The sequence below is a fragment of the Dendrobates tinctorius genome, unplaced genomic scaffold, assembly GCF_039654945.1.
Source record: "Dendrobates tinctorius isolate UK_male_01 unplaced genomic scaffold, ASM3965494v1 ptg000125l, whole genome shotgun sequence".
Classification (NCBI taxonomy): domain Eukaryota; kingdom Metazoa; phylum Chordata; class Amphibia; order Anura; family Dendrobatidae; genus Dendrobates; species Dendrobates tinctorius.
In genome coordinates this window covers 8664608-8684152 of record NW_027361793.1, presented here as the reverse complement: position 1 = coordinate 8684152, position 19545 = coordinate 8664608, and positions in this window count along the sequence as shown.

Below are 19545 nucleotides of genomic sequence, written 5' to 3'. Positions count from 1 at the left end.
TGGACTGATTTTTCAAGTACCACTCACACAACTGGTAATACTGCATCGATGGAAAGTGACAGGAGACAGCAGTTGTCAACTATGGTTACAAACTACTTTTCCTCCCATATCGATGTTCTCCCACACAGGTCATTCCCCTTTGACTATTGGGCCGCTAAACTGGACACCTGGCCTGAATTGGCACAATATGCCGTACAGGAGCTCGCTTGCCCAGCTGCAAGTGTGCTATCGGAAAGAGTCTTCAGTGCAGCTGGATCAATCCTGACAGAAAAAAGGACCCGTCTGTCAACCCAAAATGTGGATGATCTAACCTTCATTAAAATGAACCACGCATGGGTTTCCAAGGATTTTGTCCCACCTTCCCCTGATGACACATAGGGTGACAGAAAAATGGCTTGCTTTGGTCCACCTCTTCCTGGGACTTGACCTATTTCACCTTTTGCATCAGCTGAATGTCCAACATCAACATATGCCACTTTCTAAAACTCCCTAACTGTGCTGCCTCCCCCCCTTATGGCCGGGGTCACCACCTAGCGCACGACACCGTGCGAGTGCCGTTGCCCTGGACAGGTGGGTAGGCCGACTCTTGGGCGCGGGCACTGGTACAGGGTCCTTCATAGTGCAATCAAGTGTCTCTGACGGTGGTGGTGCACACCCGCCGTCAGACACACCGCCGTACTATGAGGGGCCCAGTGCCAGTACCGACGCCCACGAGTGGGCCCCCCTTGCTTGGGCAGGGCCCCAGCATTTGCAATCTTTACCTCTCCCTGCTCCTCCGCTGTGTAGTCTGGGCCGTCAAATCCATACTGTGCCTGACACCGTCTGAGCCTGCCTCCTAATGTATAGACATATATTTTGAATGTGTACGCTATCCATACATGTTATCTGGGGATACGGTACCCTTTCTAACCTTTGTGCAATCACGTGCAATCCATACTGGGCCTAACACCATCTGAGCCTGCCTCCTGATGTATAGACATATATTTTGAATGTGTACGCTATCCATACATGTTATCCGGGGAAACGGTACCCTTTCTAACCTTTGTGCAATCACGTGCAATCCATACTGGGCCTAACACCGTCTGAGCCTGCCTCCTGATGTATAGACATATTTTGAATGTGTACGCTATCCATACATGTTATCTGGGGATACGGTACCCTTTCTAACCTTTGTGCAATCACGTGCAATCCATACTGGGCCTAACACCGTCTGAGCCTGCCTCCTGATGTATAGACATATATTTTGAATGTGTACGCTATCCATACATGTTATCTGGGGATACGATACCCTTTCTAACCTTTGTGCAATCACGTGCAATCCATACTGGGCCTAACACCGTCTGATCCTGCCTCCTGATGTATAGACATATATTTTGAATGTGTACGCTATCCATACATGTTATCTGGGGATACGGTACCCTTTCTAACCTTTGTGCAATCACGTGCAATCCATACTGGGCCTAACACCGTCTGAGCCTGCCTCCTGATGTATAGACATATATTTTGAATGTGTACGCTATCCATACATGTTATCTGGGGATACGGTACCCTTTCTAACCTTTGTGCAATCACGTGCAATCCATACTGGGCCTAACACCGTCTGAGCCTGCCTCCTGATGTATAGACATATATTTTGAATGTGTACGCTATCCATACATGTTATCCAGGGAAACGGTACCCTTTCTAACCTTTGTGCAATCACGTGCAATCCATACTGGGCCTAACACCGTCTGAGCCTGCCTCCTGATGTATAGACATATATTTTGAATGTGTACGCTATCCATACATGTTATCTGGGGATATGGTACCCTTTCTCACCTTTGTGCAATTACGTGTAATCCATACTGGGCGTGAGAACGGCTGGCGAGCTGTTAAGCAAGCTACAGCACCTGTGGTTTGCACACGTAAGTTTTTCATTTTTTCAGGAATGACGGTTAGGCCTAATTCCGGAACTGCGGTTGACCTGCACTTACTGGGAAATCATTGTTCGCGGGTAATAATTGTAATCAGTGATCCCCATCACTAACGTTGTTCAGCGGGTTATCTGCACCTGTAAGCGACAAACGCTGGCCTTTTCAGTGTAGCGCACATGCAGCCACGGACATGTAAGGGCATGACACACCAGTTATTGGCCAATCTCATGTGCCAGAGCCTCACGTGTCCCTCTAGTAAGCCGGACTCGGACCGCGGGGCATGACGGAGTCTCGTTCGTTAACGGAATTAAGCTTGCAATGTGTGCATCTGTTCTGTAGCTGGCATGGTTGAGGTTTCCCAGGTGGAGTCGAATTTAACCGTAGGCTCCACTCCTGGTGGTGCCCTTCTGGACATTCCTTTAAGGTTCAGCTTTGCAACCATACTGCCCACGTAAAACAAACACTTTGCCTTCATGAACGCTGTTTGGAGGGTCATGACTCGTGGGAATAACGCCGCCCAATCAGTTAACCTGCTAGAGAGATCGTTCGTTGCTCCCAAGCATGACATCACACTCCCTAGGAAGAAGGTAATGCCACTGTGGCGACCGTACTCCTGGGGGCGACACATGTGCACTGATGCCCAGCCACTGCTCGATGAATCTGCTGGTACATTGACCCAGACCACTACATTCCCCTCGCACGCTACACGACCTGAATCTGACCCTGATGAAACTCAGGTTACCCTTCCCATATACAGTTCCATCTTACACGGTGACAAAGAGGAAGCTGCAGATGAAAGTGCAGGTTCGGCCCACCCGCCATCAGACACACCACCGTACTATCAGGGGCCCTGTGCCAGTGCCGTCGCCAATGAGTGAGCCCCCCCTGCTTGCTCAGGATCACAGCACTTGCAAAGTTGAAATACTGTGCAGTGAGATGGAAGATGGGGGCGACGAGGAATCCAGACAAGTACAGGGATTCCCTAGCGAGGAGACTTATTTGATTGTTTTCAATGTTGGGACAGCAATTTTTGGGGAGCACTATACTCTGGAGAATGATAGATGGGGCCCACCATACACTGGAACATTCCAAAGGTGGACATCAGACACTGGAGCAGCATTTACAGGGCCCATTATACACTAGAGCATTAGAAATGGGGCCCATTATGTTTGGAGCATTATTTGGGCCCATAAGACAGTGGAGCTTCATCCATGGGGACCAACATATACTGTAGCATTATGTGGAGCTCATCATATACTGTTTCAAACATTATATGGGACCAATGATTCTGTATGGAGAAATAGATGGGCCTCGTCATGAGATGTAAAAAGTGAGGTATTTTTCATTGTACTATACCGCTATTTCTCTGCCGTATCGGAGCATGATGAGTTGTGGTATGTGTTAAAGGGGCGCTCTTTCGCCCAGGGCACATGAAAACCTGCAGCCAGCCCTCCCCCCCACAACTTTAGCCAAATAACCCCCATTTTTCAGTGCGTAACTTGTATTATGAAGTTAATTAAGGTTGACAAGCTTAAGTAAGAAGAATTGATGCTTTTGGCATTCAAATGGGCACTGTAGGTGTGTTTCCTGTCCTCCTCTCACTGCCGACTTTTATTCCCCATTGACTTACATTGGGTTTCGGGTTTCGGGACGACCCCGACTTTTCCCTATAATCGGACGTTCTTGCTCGACCCGACTTTTGGAAAAGTCGGGTTTCACGAAACGAAACGCGACCCTAAAAAACCAAAAGTCGCTCAACTCTAGTCAGGAGGCATTACCTAGCATAAGGCGGTATACAAGAACAGAGCAAGTGCCAGGAGGCATGACAGAGCATAAGGCAGGATACAAGAACAGAGCATGTGCCAAAAGGCACAACACAGCATAAGGCAGGATACCAGAACAGAGCATGTGACAGGAGGCACAACAGAGCATAAGGCAGGGGACCCGAATACAACACACAGCCAGGCAAGGACAAGTCAGACCAAGCCCGGAAGCACAACAATAATCAGGCACCTCCCTTAGGAAGAGGTAGCCTGATATAGCACATGAGCGCTAGGACTTCCGGGTCAGGTCCTCCAATACCATAGAGAGGACATGACCGGAGGCAGAGTAGAGCGTGCATGCACTCAAAGAACATTGTGCAGACATGGAACTAAGTACGAGAAGTGTGCGTGCGCACCCAACAGGACCCCCGGAGTGTTCGCAGCACCGGAAGAGGTGACATCGGGCCAGAGGTCCCGCCCCCAGGTGAGAGCGACTTGACAGGCGGCGTGATAGAAATGTAACCTTGACGTCTGAGTGTTCACAGGTTTTCATCCTCTAGTTATCCAAAATTCTAAAATAGCATAGTCGCTACCTCCTAGGGTCCCAGCCACTCTTACCCCCTCAATTATTTTCTCCCTGTTCATAAGGATTAGATCCAAGGTAGCAGATCACCTTGTTTTATCCCCTACCTTTTGGAAGATAAACTTGTCAGCAAGAGAGGATAAGAATTTCCTTGACAAGTTAGTCTTTCCTGAGATAGATTCCCAACAAATGTCTGGATAGTTGAAATCTCCCATGACAACTATGTCATATTTTTTGGAGAACTTGACCATTTGATGCATAAAGACTTCATCCATGTCATCCATGTCTTCAGCTTGAACAGGCAGCCTGTAGTAAATGCCTACAATGGTGTCCTTTCTATTGTTCTGTCCTTGTATTCTTACTCAAACAGTTTCCATAGAACTCCCTGTCTCTGAAGCTTCAAGCTCAGGTCAGATATACGCTTTTCTAACATACAATGCGACACCTCCTCCTCGTTGATCAAGTCTGTTTCTTGCAAATAAGTTGTATCCTTCTAGCCTTGTATTCCAGTCACGTATATTATCCCACCAAGTTTCAGTGATTCCAATGACATCATTTCTTTTCCTGCGTTAGTAGTTCCAAATCTCCTTGTTTGTTGCCCATGCTTTGTGCATTAGTATAGAAACATTTTCATTTGTGATTGGTTTTTCTTTCTCCAATATTTTTTGTTATTTAGATTTTTTGTCTTTGTTCTTCCTTTCCACTTCTACAGTAATAGCAGAATTCTCAAAAGTATTTGTCAGGTGAATGGCTATTTCTCACCTTTTGCTTCCTTTCCCATATTGTTCAAGTTTAAAGCTCTCCTTATAAGTGTAGCAAGGCAACTTCCAAATACTTATTTTCCAGTCTTCGTAAGGTGCACACCATCTCTAGCAAGTAGTCCATCGTATAGGTGTAGTACCAGCAGGTGCGCAGGATGCAGTGTAGAGTAACGAGACAACTACGGTGCCTTTAAGGTACGTTTATGGGACTTGATGGGACTTTCCTCAGTCACGGCCTGATCACTGAAACAGGGGTAACACAGGTTGCCCACGCAGGGGCTCTAAACAAGCAAACACAATAACGCAGCACACGACTACTCCCGGCAATGGCCGGTCACTATAGGGCCGCGGTTTGGCCGACTATGGGTCCTTAAGTCTAGAGTCTACTTAGCCGTCCAGATGTCCCTCGCCATTCGGGCTGGTGGTCTTTCGGCAAAATAGTTGCTGGGCCCAGTTGCTGAGGTGGTGACGCTGGAGCCCCACAGGCCCCGACAGAGTCCTTGGACGGAAGGGGCCACAGCGCCCGGACCTGGGCAGGTGGCAGTGGTGTATAGTGGCGTGTGACAGGCCACTTGCGCAGCTAGCGGCTGCGACAGGGAGTCCGTGATCAAGAGAGGCCCAGCTCCTGCTGCGGACCGGAGCGGGACAGTTGTGGCCACCGATGGCACGGTGCTGGCCACGGCCACTGGTGAAAGCAGGGCGGCCGTGGGTGCAGGGAACAGGCTGCGGTCACGAGCTCAGGGGAGGCGGCCGCGGGCGACCGTGGGTAGGCCGCAGCCGCGGGCAGAGGGGTGGCGACAATGGCCGCGAGCTGTCCTGGGGCCACAGTGGGGCCACAGTGGCTGCGATCTGGACAGGGGCAACAAGTCTCGTACGGCTCTCTGGATACCGTCCCTCTGGGGTCCTCAGTCGGCGTCCTCCCTGGCGCTGGTCAGTCGTTCTAGCTGGCAGTCGCTCCCACGCTCTCCTGCTCTCCCTGTCCCGATCTGTTGACTCATCGTCTGGGGGATTCCCCGCCTCCTTTATACCGGTCCCTCCCCAGCCCACCTGTCAGTCATAACGGTCCGTCCTCGAATCCTGTCCCACGGGAACAGTTTCCCCAGGAACCCAGATGATGGCACCTCTGGTTCCTGCCCGGACACTCGACGGGGGCCGTTCCTCCCACAATCCCCCGCCCAGTATGCTTGCCAGTCCTCGGGCGAGAGTTTCTGTAGACTCGTGTTAGTTCCTTGGGATGATAGTCCTTGTCGCCATACGAACTGGTCCTGTTCGTAGCGTTCAGTTGGTTTGCCAGCTGTTGACCGCTCGGAGCGTCGAAGCTCGGGTGTAGTGGAGTCTTCTGGGGTGGTGGAGGGTGATCGAATAGTTGGTTCTGGTGGGGTGTCCAGGTCTGCTGTAGTGCCACTACTGAGATGCCCCGTAGATGTGATGAAGAAGTCCTCTTCATCATCCAAGTACCAGACTGTGGGCCGAGGGTCGGGGACCTGGAGGGTCGGTTCGGGCAGCGGGGATCAGTAGACGTACAAGGTTGTAACATGTTACGGTGCACAACCCGAGTGGGAGGTGTGTTATCTCCTTCAGACTGTATTTCGTATACAGGCCCATCGGGGCTTACCCGACGCAACACTCGGTACGGGTTTGCCTCCCACCGTGGTTCCAACTTGTTTTGGGGACATTGATCAAGCACGAGTACCCGATCCCCAGCCTGAAAGTCAATATGTGGGGGTAGTGCTCCCCCTTGGTGTTCTAGTTCCCGGAGTTTCGTATGTACGATCCGGTGGAGGGTCTGCAGCCGATACTGATGATTTCGGACCCATGAGGATAACCCCGGTCAAGGAATGTGGCTCTTCCGGGTTTAACTCCACTTCCATAATTCCTTTGCCTTCTCGTCCGAACAGCAAAGAATAGGGGGTGTAACCCGTTACTCGATGCACTCGGTTGTTATACACCCACATCAGCTCGGGGACATATTCTGGCCAGCGGGCCTTGTGGTCGCTCTCCAGGGTGCGCAGCATTTGGATTAGCGTACGATTGAATCGCTTGCAGGCTCCGTTTCCCTGCGGATGGTATGGTGTAGTCCGCGATTTATTGATTCCGTACAGATGCTGAAGCTCTTCCATGACTCTTCCTAGGATGCACGCTCCTTGATCCGAATGTATTCATTGTGGACAGCCGTATACTTGAATAAAGTTCTTACAAATTGCGTAAGCAGCCGACTCCGCTGTTTGGTCTCGGGTGGGGGTGACTACGGCGAACTTAGTGAAATGGTCCACCATTACGAGACAATGTTTATACACCTGATAGACAGGACCGATGGTCAGGTAGTCCACTGTAAGAAGCTCCAGGGGGGGCTGATGTTACAACAGTCTGCACCGCGGCTCATTGTGCAGGGGGTTTAGCAAGCTCGCACGGGCAGCAGGTTCGACAAACTTCTTCTACAGCAGTGTGTAAGCGTGGGTGGTACACTATCTGCTGTAACCACTGTAACTTTTTTTGAGCACCAAAGAGAGTGTCATGATCCCAGGGCAGGTTTTTAAACTGCACACCTAAGGCTCGATTGTTCAATTTGTCTGGGCCTGAGCGCCAAGTCATGAAGGAGTACATAGCTGAGAGCCTCCACAAAGGGCATATCAGGCCTTCTGTGTCACCTGTGGCAGCAGGGTTCTTCTTTGTGAAGAAAAAGATGGTGGTTTGCGGCCGTGCCTCGACTTTCGGGAACTGAACAAGATAACGGTTAGGAACTCTTACCCGCTTCCCCTCATCCCAGACTTATGTAACCAGTTAGCTGGGGCCCAATGGTTCTCCATGTTAGATCTGCGGGGGGCCTACAATCTGATAAGGGTTCGGGAAGGGGACGAGTGGAAAACGGCATTCCTCACATCAGAAGGACTCTTTGAGAACCTGGTAATGCCGTTTGGGTTAACTAATGCACCCGCTATTTTCCAAAATTTCATCAATGTTGTGTTTTCTGATTTGATAGGCCGTTTTGTTATTATTTATTTGGATGATATTTTGGTGTATTCCCCGGACAGTCAATCTCACTTGCAACATCTAAAGACAGTTCTCCAGAGACTCAGGGAGAACCAATTGTTCGCTAAATTGGAAAAATGTTCGTTTTTTTGTACAGGAGCTGTCTTTTTTGGGGTTGATTGTGTCCTGTGAGGGGTTTCGTATGGATCCTAAGAAGGTGCTGGCGATCGCTGACTGGGTTCAGCCTCGAGATCTCAAGGGGCTCCAGCGCTTCTTAGGATTTGCGAACTATTACCGGAGATTCATTAAAGGTTCCTCACAAGTGGTTAAACCACTCACGGATCTTACCCAGAAGGGCGCTGATGTAAAAAATTGGTCTGTACTCGCTAAGGAATCCTTCTCAGCGATTAAGAAATGTTTCATGTCTGCCCCGGTGTTGGTACAAACTGACCCGTCCAAACCATTCATTATGGAGGTGGATGCTTCTGAAGTGGGGGTGGGGGCTGTGCTGTCCCAGGGTCCGGCCACCCGTACCAATCTCAAACCCTGTGCCTTCTTCTCCAAGAAGTTCTCTTCAGCTGAGAAAAACTATGATGTAGGCAATAGAGAACTTCTTGCGGTCAAGCTGGCGTTTGAGGAATGGAGGCACTTTTTGGAAGGGGCGACTCACCCTATCACGGTTGTCACGGATCACAAAAATTTGGCATACCTTGAATCTGCTAAGAAGCTTACTCCTAGACAAGCCCGTTGGTCACTTTTTTTTTCACAATTTCAGTTCTCCATTACTTTTCGACCGGGGTCCAAAAATGTTAAAGCGGATGCCATGTCCAGAAGTTTTAATCCAGTGACTCCCCCTGAGCCGCCGTCCTCCATTCTTCCCCCAGGGGTGGTAGTGGTGGGGGTCTCAACTGAGTTGGAACAAGAAATTCTAAGGGCTCAGTCCCTAGCTCCGGCAACCAGGCCAGTTATACTTTTGCCTTTGGCCTAGTGTGCTGACCCCTGTGTGCCTGTTTGTTGCTATAGCTTGTTTATATGGTTCTGACCCGGTTCTGTTTCCCATTGTGAGTTTGCCTGTTGATTTTGTACTGCGTTATTATCTCTGTGTATGACTCATTGCCTGTGACCTGACTACTCGCTGCTCGCCCCTCTTGTACCTTTGCAGCTATCTCTGTGTGTGACTCACTGGCTACATCTTGACTATTCTCCCTGTCTATGCCCCCTGGTAACTTTGTCTCGCAGTTACCCTGCTAGGAGTTATCTTGCAGCTCCTAGCTCTGTGGAGTTTAGGCCACGACCCTAGCAGTCACGTGCTTCAGGTCCTGCGGCTCTGAAGTACTCATCTGCTCGGCTGCTGCCTGCTCCACAGGTATCTTTTAGCACTGTTCACTTTACTCAGGACAAGCGCACTGGCTCAGTGAGCAAGTTCAGTGAGATGTTCCTGACATTGAGCCCCTTTTTCATGGGCTTCCTGGGCCAGTTGGCTGAGATGGTCTCCGGGCACAATCACCTGCCATATCGTAGCTGACGTGGCTCGTGACACGGCTTTTCGATATAAGAGTCCCTTTTTGATGACCAGTTTTTCCCACTGGCGCAGCATCAGTAACATATCGTGGGTCAAAGCCTGCCTCTGTGAGCCCATGGGCAATTTACCAGTGGCCACCCATTGGCGTAGGAGTCCAATTTCTGCATCTTCTTGTTGCTGCTGGATCCAGTGGTCGCTGGGCTGTCCCAGCATCCGCTTTAGGAGTCCCGGACTAGGCACTTCCTGCGTGCTGACTGCAAGCGCGGCGGTGGTGAGGGCGAACGGCGTCTCATCTGCTTCTAATTCGTCGTCTCGGTTTCTCCCTGGGGTGGTGTGTCGGATTCTAGAGAGCGTGTCGGCGTGCACGTTTTCAGCTCCCCATTTGTAGATGATCTTATAATTGAATTTGGCCATCCGAGCTACCCACCACTGCTCGAGGGCTCACAGCTTGGCATTCTCCAAATGGGCTAATGGGTTATCGGTCCGCACTACCACTTCGGAGCCCGCCAGGTACTCTGCGAATCGCTCCATCATTGCCCACACTACCGCGAGGAGCTCGAGCTGTAATTGTCCGGGTTGCGTTCTGAGTCATGCAGCGACCGGCTACCATAGGCGATCACTTTCTCCCGACCGTCCTGCACCTGTGACAACACAACTCCTTGTCCCTGGAAGCTCCCGTCGGTATGCAGGATAAACGGTTGAGAAAAATCCACATATGCCAATACCGGGGCGTCCGAGAGAGCAGCTTTGAGGCTTGAAACGCATCCTCTTGCGGTTGCTGCCACTGGATCTTTCGTCCATTCGTCCCGGCGAGAGCCCCTTTCAGCAGGTCTTGCAGGGCTCGAGCTCGGCATGCAAAATTCTTCACGAACCGACGGTAGTAGCCGGCCAACCCCAGGAAGGCCCACACGTCCTTCACGTCTGAGGGGTAGGCCACCCTTGGATGGCAGCGACCTTTTCCAGGGTTGGTCGAACGCCCTCTGCCGAGACGGTATGCCCCAGGGACTTGATCTGGGTGCGGAATAGATGGCATTTCTGGGGCTTCACCTTCAACCCGTACTTCTGCAGCCAGCCGAGCACCTGCCACAACCGCCTCAGGTGATCCTCGAAGGTGGCGGAATAGATGATTATGTCGTCCAAGTATATCAACGTGGCTTCGAAGTTGAAGTCTCACAGACACCGCTCCATCAACCGCTGAAAAGTTCCGGGGGCGTTGCCTAGCCCAAATGGCATCCGATAGAACTCGAACAGTCCCATGGGGAAGATGAATGCCGTCTTGGCTCTGTCCTACTCCGACATCGGTACCTGCCAGTACCCACTGGCCAGGTCAAGAGTGGAAAAGTATGTTGCGTTCCTCAGGGTGGACAGAGACTCTTCTATACGGGCCACAGATACGAATCCTTGATGGTGCAGGCGTTCAACTTCCGATAATCCACGCAAAAACGTAAAGTGCCATCTTTCTTCCGAAACAGGACGATAGGGGCCGCCCAAGGGCTTTGACTTTCTCGTATGACCCCCTTTCAGAGCATTTGGGCTAGTAGAGTTTTTACTTCCTGATATAGCTGCGGTGGCATTTGCCGACATCGCTCTAGGATGGGGGCTGCCCCCCGCCGTGGGGATTCCATGTGTGATGGCTGTGGTACATCCGAAGTCATCCTCGTGGCTGGCGAAGACACTATAAAATTGTCCAAGAAGTGTCTCTGGGTCGCCCTCACACCCAGGGCAGTGGGGTACCGGGCTGGTGTCAGGGGGGAATGTGTCACAGCAGCAGTGACCCGGTCCGTGGCCCTGGGTGCCCAATATCAGTGGCGGTGATGTTAATGGTGTTAAAGTTTATTTGAATAGTTCGTGTCGCCACCGGTGGTGTTTGGCAAGGGAGATGGTAAGCCAACGCTGCATGCAGATCCGCTGGGACTGATGGTGTGGTGCAGCAAAGATGGTATAGCTCCCCACAGGTGGAGCTGTAGTCCCAGGGCATTGTAGGTGCAATGGACGAGGAGAGGCACAGAATGGTATAGATGCTGTTACCCAGATGTAGCGGTGCTGGAGGTGTTAGCGACTAATGAATGGAGAACACCAGGGCTTGTAGTTTCAACGTTTTACTCACAGTTCGTGGTACCCACTGGTGCCTGCCTCCGTTCCGTGTCTTCTGGGGTAGAGACTCAATCAACCTCCCGGGCAAGTCAGGGTTCTCCTCTCCAACACTGCGCCAACATGTGCCATTCCTGAACGACTCCTCTATTACGCCTTTTAGTGTGAAGAACTCCAGTACCGTAGTTCTCTGGAATTCCTCCTGCCAGATGTTCCTAGAACCTTACTTGTATGACAGACAGCTGTAGCCTCTATCCGGGACTCCCTTCTCAGAAGTCCTGGCTCTCTATCCAGTTGCTGTTGTGTCCCAAGTCTTTGATGGGAGTAGTGAATTTACAGCCAACTACTCCACCGGTGTCTGCTGCAGAACCATAAGTGTCCATACAACCTCGGGGACCGGGCCCCGGCCTTGCGCTGAGAACCTATTGGCTGGGTACTCTCTCAACCCTCAACTCCTCTCTGTTCTCCTTACTCCTTTGTTCCGCGCTGTTCCTTCTCTCTCTTATGGAAGCTTAGGTTGCAGGTCTACGTCTTTCTCCTTCTCTTCTCTTTCCCATGCCAGCTGGCTCAGATCACTGAGGCAGCTGCTGCACTCTTTCTAAACTGAACTCAAACTGAACTCAAAACTAACTTCAGAACTGAACTCCTCTCGCCTGACCTCCTGTCAGACTGACCTACAATTCTCTTTTATACTAACTCCACCCACCTCCCAGCACATCTCGTGTTACGAAGCAGGGTTCCACGAAGGGTGCTCTGCTCCCCCCAGCCTGAAGCTGCTAGGCGGACCTACTGAACTATCCTGTGTGTGGGATGCAGATGTTGGAGAGTGGAAAGGAGTTCCCAACTTACCTAGGCGGTGGGACACCACACCTTAGGAGAAGGTGCAGTACCTCTGTGGCGACTGAGCCTCAGGGGCGCCACATACCCCCCCGTTAAACACAGCACGTCCGCGGGCTGCAAGATAACAAAGTAGACAGCAAAGAAACATACAAAAATTTTTGTAATGCATAAACATTTCTTATACTAATCTTCCTACTATAGGAGGTACTCATCTTGAACGTTACAAACAATTCTATCTTAAATTCTGTCTAAAATTTTTAATTCTAAGTGCAATTCTCAATTCAAAGTGCTATTCTCTGTAACACATTTTCTCTCATTTTTTCTTCTCTAATACACATTTATTTTTCTACTTTCACTGTCTCTTCTAGATGCAAGACACTGACCGCAAGTACCTGGTCCGTCACCTGTCTACTTTCAATTCTTTATTCACATCACTCATCTCTAGATCAGACATTCCTAATTCTTCTATAAAAGCCATTTCTCAGTTACTAATACTCTTATAAAACACATTATCAAATACTTCACAGTAAAACATTAAACAGTTATTCTTGTAAGTGCTGGACACCGCTCCCAGCCGGGATCTCTTGCAGTGTCCTTTGAGGTAGACATCATCTTCGAAAAGTGTCCGTGCAAAAACATTATCTTCGCAAAGTGTCTTTTTATGTAAAACTAAGAAAGGGCACCTAAAGAGGTGCAAACTATTTACAATAAAAGTTTTGGATAATACAGCGTTCATGATCTCCTCAGCTCCAAATGTAGAAACGCTGCCAATCGAAAACAGGGCAAGAAAAGTGCTACCGGAAAAACATGATAGCACAACTGGTGCAAACAAACCCTCCTGGGTAACGACATTTGAAAAGTATTTCTTAATTGTGGTCTCCTCCTGGGGTTCGGGAAGAACTGGAACTGTTCTCAGAGGTGGTATCATCCTGATTCTGGTTTCTTGTTAAAGGGCCTTGAAGCTGTGGCAAATGGAAACCATGATGCATCTCAACGCCCATCAACTCCTCTTCCACAATAGAGGACTCCGTTGTTCTGGTAAGAGGTCTAGCTCCTAGGCCTCTACATCCTGGCGGCGCTGACAAGCAACTGCCTGAGGACTTGGCAGTGAAGGGATCCCAAGATCACCGTCCCAAAACGATCCAGAACCCCCTCTGGCCTGTAGATCTCGGATCGGGCACGCCAACTCCAACCGTACTCCCACCAGCATGGTCCTCCTCCTCCTCCCCATCAACCCATTAGGAAGGCTGGGATATATACCTGGGAGTTCCCGGCGGTGCTGTCTCTGCTCCAGTGCAGGCGTGGTAGCAGCGGGCGCTGCCCGGTGAGACACCGGGGACGGCGGTGGAGCCAGTAGCAGCTCTGGTTCTGCGGGGGTTGCGGGCGGGACCTGCACAGCCATGCCAGGTCCAAACAGGAGCTTCTCTTCCTCCGCTTCAGCTCCCTGGGCTGCGTTCAACTCCTCCGGTATCAGCGGCAAAGAAGGGACAGAGTACGCTGCTGGTGGCATGGCAGCGGCTCCAAGCTCCGTGGGGTCTGCCAGGAAAAGATCCGGTGCAGCAGTGGCGTGTACCAGTGTCGCAGGTACCTTAGGTGTAGGCCCCTCCTGGGCGCGCTGCCGGCTCAGTCTCCCCAAGGCCTCCTGCCTCAGCCGCAGCCGGGTGGTCAGCGTGACTATTTCTTCTTCCAAATGCCGGCAGTTCATTTCGCGGATCGAGTTGGAGCTGTCAGCCATGGCGCCAGGGAGATCCGTTTCCCCGCGCTCCGCAGGCCTCCTTCCCTCACTCTCCAAAATGGCGTTCTAGCGTTCTTCTTCCTGCTTCGGCCCCTTTCCCGTCACTGGCTTTTTCTGCCCCTCCTTCCGGGGGCGGCGTCTTCTTCCAGCGTTAGCAAGCCAGTATACAAACCCCTCGGGGGGTGGGCCATGTAGCTGTCACATAGTAGTTCAGGCAAGGAAGGCCCAATACTCTTCGCGGTCTTTTCATAGAACCTCCCATCTCTTCACGCCCTTCTTCTCCACGCCAGCGGCCATTTCTAATGTCCATTTTACAGTCTATTAAATCAGGTCTTCTGCACATTTTCAAAAGCACAAAGTCTCACAAATTTCAGGCGCACAGAACCCGATGGCATCGGGTCTCGTCATCCTGTTCGTGATGCCAAAATTGGGTCGCCCTCACACCCAGGGCAGCGGGGTACCCGGTACCGGGCCAGTGTCAGGGGGAATGTGTCACAGCAGCAGTGACCCGGTCCATGGCCCTGGGCGCCCAATATCAATGGCGGTGATGTTAATGGTGTTAAAGTTTATTTGAATAGTTTGTGACTAGTGTTGAGCATTCCGATACCGCAAGTATCGGGTATCGGCCGATATTCATTGTATCGGAATTCCGATACTGAGTTCCGATACTTTTAGCATATCAAATACTCGAATACCGGAATCGGAAGTTCCAATAATGCTATGAGCCAGTTTGATTTGATTCAGCCATTGACAATCCTCAGAAGTGTGGGCACATCCTGTTAGGCATGTAGGCATGTTAACTAATGGCATGGCTGTGATTGGCTGCTGAAATGATGTCATGATGCACTATAAAAGCCGCCGCAGCTGCCATTTCTGGCTCACTCTGCTGTGAATTCAGTTAGGGACAGGCTGCTGTTCAAGACTGTGAGGGACAGTTAGAGATAGCGATTTTCACAATCATAGTGTGCTTTACCCAGGCTACATAATCCACCACTGTAGCTTTCTTTTGCCTTGCAGCAGTGTTCACAGCTGTCTGCAAGGTCTGTGTGAGTGCAGCTCATGCTGAGTAGTGTGTCCTGCTGCCACGCCTGGCTGTAGGACGCTCAGCGTGTCACTGCCTCATACATAATTTTCTTTTTTTGCTGCTCATTTTTCATTCTCCTATTAGTGTGCACTGTGCATCCATCCGTATCCATATACGTTGGTTGCAAACACTATAGGAGTAGACAGCGGAGCCTCTCTGCAGCATTTCAGTGCTAGTGCCCACTTTGCTGCACTGTTCACGGCTGTCTGAGAGGTCTCTGTGTGTGAGTGCAGCTCACGCTGAGTAGTGTGTCCTTCAGCTACGTCTGGTTGTAGGCCGCTCAGCGTGCGTCGCTGCCTCACACATATTTTTTTATTGCAGCTCATTTTTTATTCTCCTATTAGTGTGCATCCATCCATATCCATTTACAGTGGTTGCAAACACTATAGGAGTAGACAGCGGACCCTCTCTGCAGCCTTTCAGTGCTATTGCCCACTTATCTGCACTGTTCACGGCTGTCTGAGAGGTCTCTGTGTGTGAGTGCAGCTCACGCTGAGTAGTGTGTCCTGCAGCTACATCTGGTTGTAGGCCGCTCAGCTCGCGTCACTGCCTCACACATATTTTTCTTTTATTGCAGCTCATTTTTTATTCTCTTATTAGTGTGCATCCATCCGTATCCATCTACATTGGTTGGTTGCAAACACTATATAGGAGTAGATAGAGGAGCCTTTTTTCTGGCTTGTGCCCTTCAGCTGCAGCCAGATTAGTATTACCCCATTTTTTGGAGCCTCATCTTTTGCATTGTAGGTTACCTTCCTGCATTGTAATAGCTCCAAAAAGTTAGTGATACTATCGCTTTCAAATCTTTGGTCACATCCTTTTAGTTTTTTTAAAAAAAAATAAATAAATAAAGTTCACCAAACACTCCATTTGGCAGTTGTGTAGGCCACATTAGCTCCTATTAAAGTGTAGTCCACACACACATTTCATAAAATTAGTGTTTCTTATACCTGTTACCAGCTGTTCAGGAATAAGCACACTACGCCCCCCTTTGTACTTTTCTGCCTATCTTTATCAGTCTACCAAGATGAAGAAGGCAGGGAGTAAGGCACGTGGGCGTGGAGTTTCAGCAGGGAGAGGACGTGGGGATTCTGCAGGGAGAGGACGTGGGGATTCTGTGCCTGCTGCGGGCACCAATGAGTCAGCATCCCCCAGTTTTAGCAGGCAACAGTCCTTTATGCGCAGCTTTGTAGGACCTCGCCGCACCCCACTGCTGCGGGAGGAACAAATTGAAGCCGTTGTCGGATGGATGGCAGCTAACGCATCGACTTCAATGACTTCCACGTCCCCTCAGGGCCAGAGCACTGAAGAGCAACCATCTGTCTCTTCACCTGCCAAAGTGCCCAGGCAGTCAGAGAGCCCTGGACAGGAGCCATCACAGTCTCTACTTCTGTTCTCTGAATCTGTTGGCTTGGAAAGAGGGGGACAGCCAAGCAGCATTCAAGAATGTGAAGAAGAGGGAGTATGCAATGATGCGCAACTTCATTCTCCCTTGGAATCTGAAGAGGCGGGTGGGCCAGTGCCTATTGTCAGCACACCTCAGTACGCATCAGATGATGACGAGACTCACTTACCACTTTCTGGTGCGTACGGTGCTGGCGAGACAACCCAGGAGAAGCAGGTGTTTGAAGAGGGGAGTGTAGATGATGAGGTCCTTGACCCATCATGGCGTGAGGAACAGGAAGGTGGTGGGAGCAGCTCTGAGGAAGAGATTCCCCGAACGGCCAAAACAGGAGGGAGAGGGTGGGGGCAGACTTGGTTGCCTGTAGCCTCCACTTCGGCACCCGTTAGGTGCATTCCTCTTTCAAAAGCCAAAACGGGCGCTCCCAAGACTTGCAGTGCGTGGTCCTTTTTTGACACAGTTGCAGATGACATTTGCTTTGTCAAATGCAAGCTGTGTCATCAGAAAGTCAAAAGAGGTAAAAATGTCAGCAACCTCAATACCAATGTTGTAGCTGTTTTCATTCTGACCAAAGGCAGTTCTGCCAGATTACAGTGAGTCCGAATTGTGAGGTTTTTCGCCCTTTCTGTTGCAAGCGCTTGGAGACAAAGAGACTTCAACACACAAGCCGTGGTCAAATCACTTTATCTGATGTAATGCAGCAAAGGCAATATTTTTATACCATTTACAGCAATATGTGACTCAATATGTGGAGCTCATTTGGCCCCCACCATCACCTCAGGGTCGTACCTTGTTTACAATGTACCCAGAACATGTTGTTGAGAACAAATATGATAACAAGCATAGTTTCCTTGAAGACAGAGACTACTAGTCTACATAAGAATAACACATAGCAATAATAGGCAAAAGGCATTTGAAGTCTTAAAGGCAATTAAAGGGATATAAAGCAAACCATTAACTCGCCTATATCAATTTCCCCCTTTTGTAAATGGTAAAACCTTTGCCAGGGTCAGCTGATGTCCACAAAGGAGCTACTGTCTCATGGGTCTAGTACCCATAAGGGGGCTTCCTACCTGCTTCGCCCATCCACCCTCAGTGTGGACACTCACTTTCCCCATCAGCAATGGCCACCTGGGGTCTATGATACACTACAGAAGGTTCAGCCTTAGATTCTTTTTTCACACATACATTATTCAGTAGCTTAAGTAATACATATATTAGCGCTTTAACGGCTACATAAAATAAGCAAAACAACAAAATTTGCAAATTTACAATGCCAAAAAATCAATCCTGCTAAGCTATTAAACCAATTTGCTGGATTTAGGAAAGAGAATGTGTTACCCCACCAGGAGTTTCTGTTTGCACTGTGTTGCTTTAACCATTGGTCTCTAAGTTCACCTATTTTGTCCATACTGGCCCTGGTCTGGAGATTGCCAGCAGGGTCGATATAATTACAACAGGTGGGACCAATTATTTGACACATTCCTCCTTTTTTTGCTGTCAGGTAATCTAGTACTATAGTATGTTGGTTAGTAACTACGATTAATTGTCTATGTATTGTATTAGTTTCATTAAGAACTTCAAGAATCTGGAAAATCTGATCGTCCAGGTAGTCGGTAGCTTCTACTAATTTATCCCACATTTCTGTTATGAAGGGGTATATTAGCATACTACTGAATATTTTATTTGTTATCCCCATTTCTACTAGATGTGGCCTACCATTTGGACGGGGCTTATTGTCTGCAGCCCTTCTATACAAAGCATGAATTGGAACTGCTGCTGTGTCTATTTTACTATGAGGAACTATGAAAGTGGCTGGTGTCAGTTTGGCAAGAGTGCAGACCCCTCTTATGTCCGGGCTCACCCACCTGTAGGCATGATGTCCGCAAACCAAGAATACTCCTTCAGGGAGAACACAAACGTGACCCGGGGTCTGTATACATTGGTATAAACTCAAAAGTCCTGACATAGGTTTATGGGCACACCAAGTATTATTCATTTGTTTTCCACTTACACCAGATGTACACTTACCCCTTTCTTTCCTTATTATTTTACCCGTAGATGCTCTACAGCCTTCAACACCATCTTGGTACACTGTCTCATTAACCTGTGTTTGATAATGAGTGTATATGCGGAAGCAATTATTGTCCTCACCACAGGTGTTTGCTCCAGTGTGTTGAAGACTGAACCACAGTCCATCATTGGGAATGGGGTCTGAGTGAGGGATTTCAGTCCTCCTCCTGGCGACCATATTTCCAACATCTGAATCATATTCCCGCCACCACATTTGTACCTTAGGCCGCGTTATATTAAACTGAAGCCAGGGATTAGCGGCCCATCCGATTATAGCCAATGAGGCAGATATATCACGGGGCACATCTTTTCCCCAAAACCTAGATTGAGTCCCAGTCTCATTGTGTATGCAGTGTGGGGTTAATACCTCCCACGGCTCCAGAGGTAAGGCTAAGTACGGCATGGTCCTTGCAGATACTGGGCTGTGTGTACAGATCCAACAGTCTTTCAGTTTCTGTCCTTCCATGTCCTTTATAAGAAGAGCATGATGCCGAATAAGTTTGTTGTCCCAGTCAGCATTTAAAGGTTTGTCCTGTGTCTCTGCAGTGTGCAGTAACCCTGTCACTGCCAGCAAGGTGATGAGAAGAACAGTCATTCTGCTGGTGAAAGGACCTTCTTGCAGTGACTGGCGTGGATCCAGGTGGGCTTTCCCTCAAGTTTTACTGAGGTGGTTGTGGTCAGCTGGACTTGGAAGGGGCCGTCAAATCGTGGGTCCAGGCTCCTTCTCACGTGTCTGCGTATAACCACCCAATCACCTGGATTCAGCTGGTGCACATCTGCACTTGCACTAGGATCTGGAATGGATGAG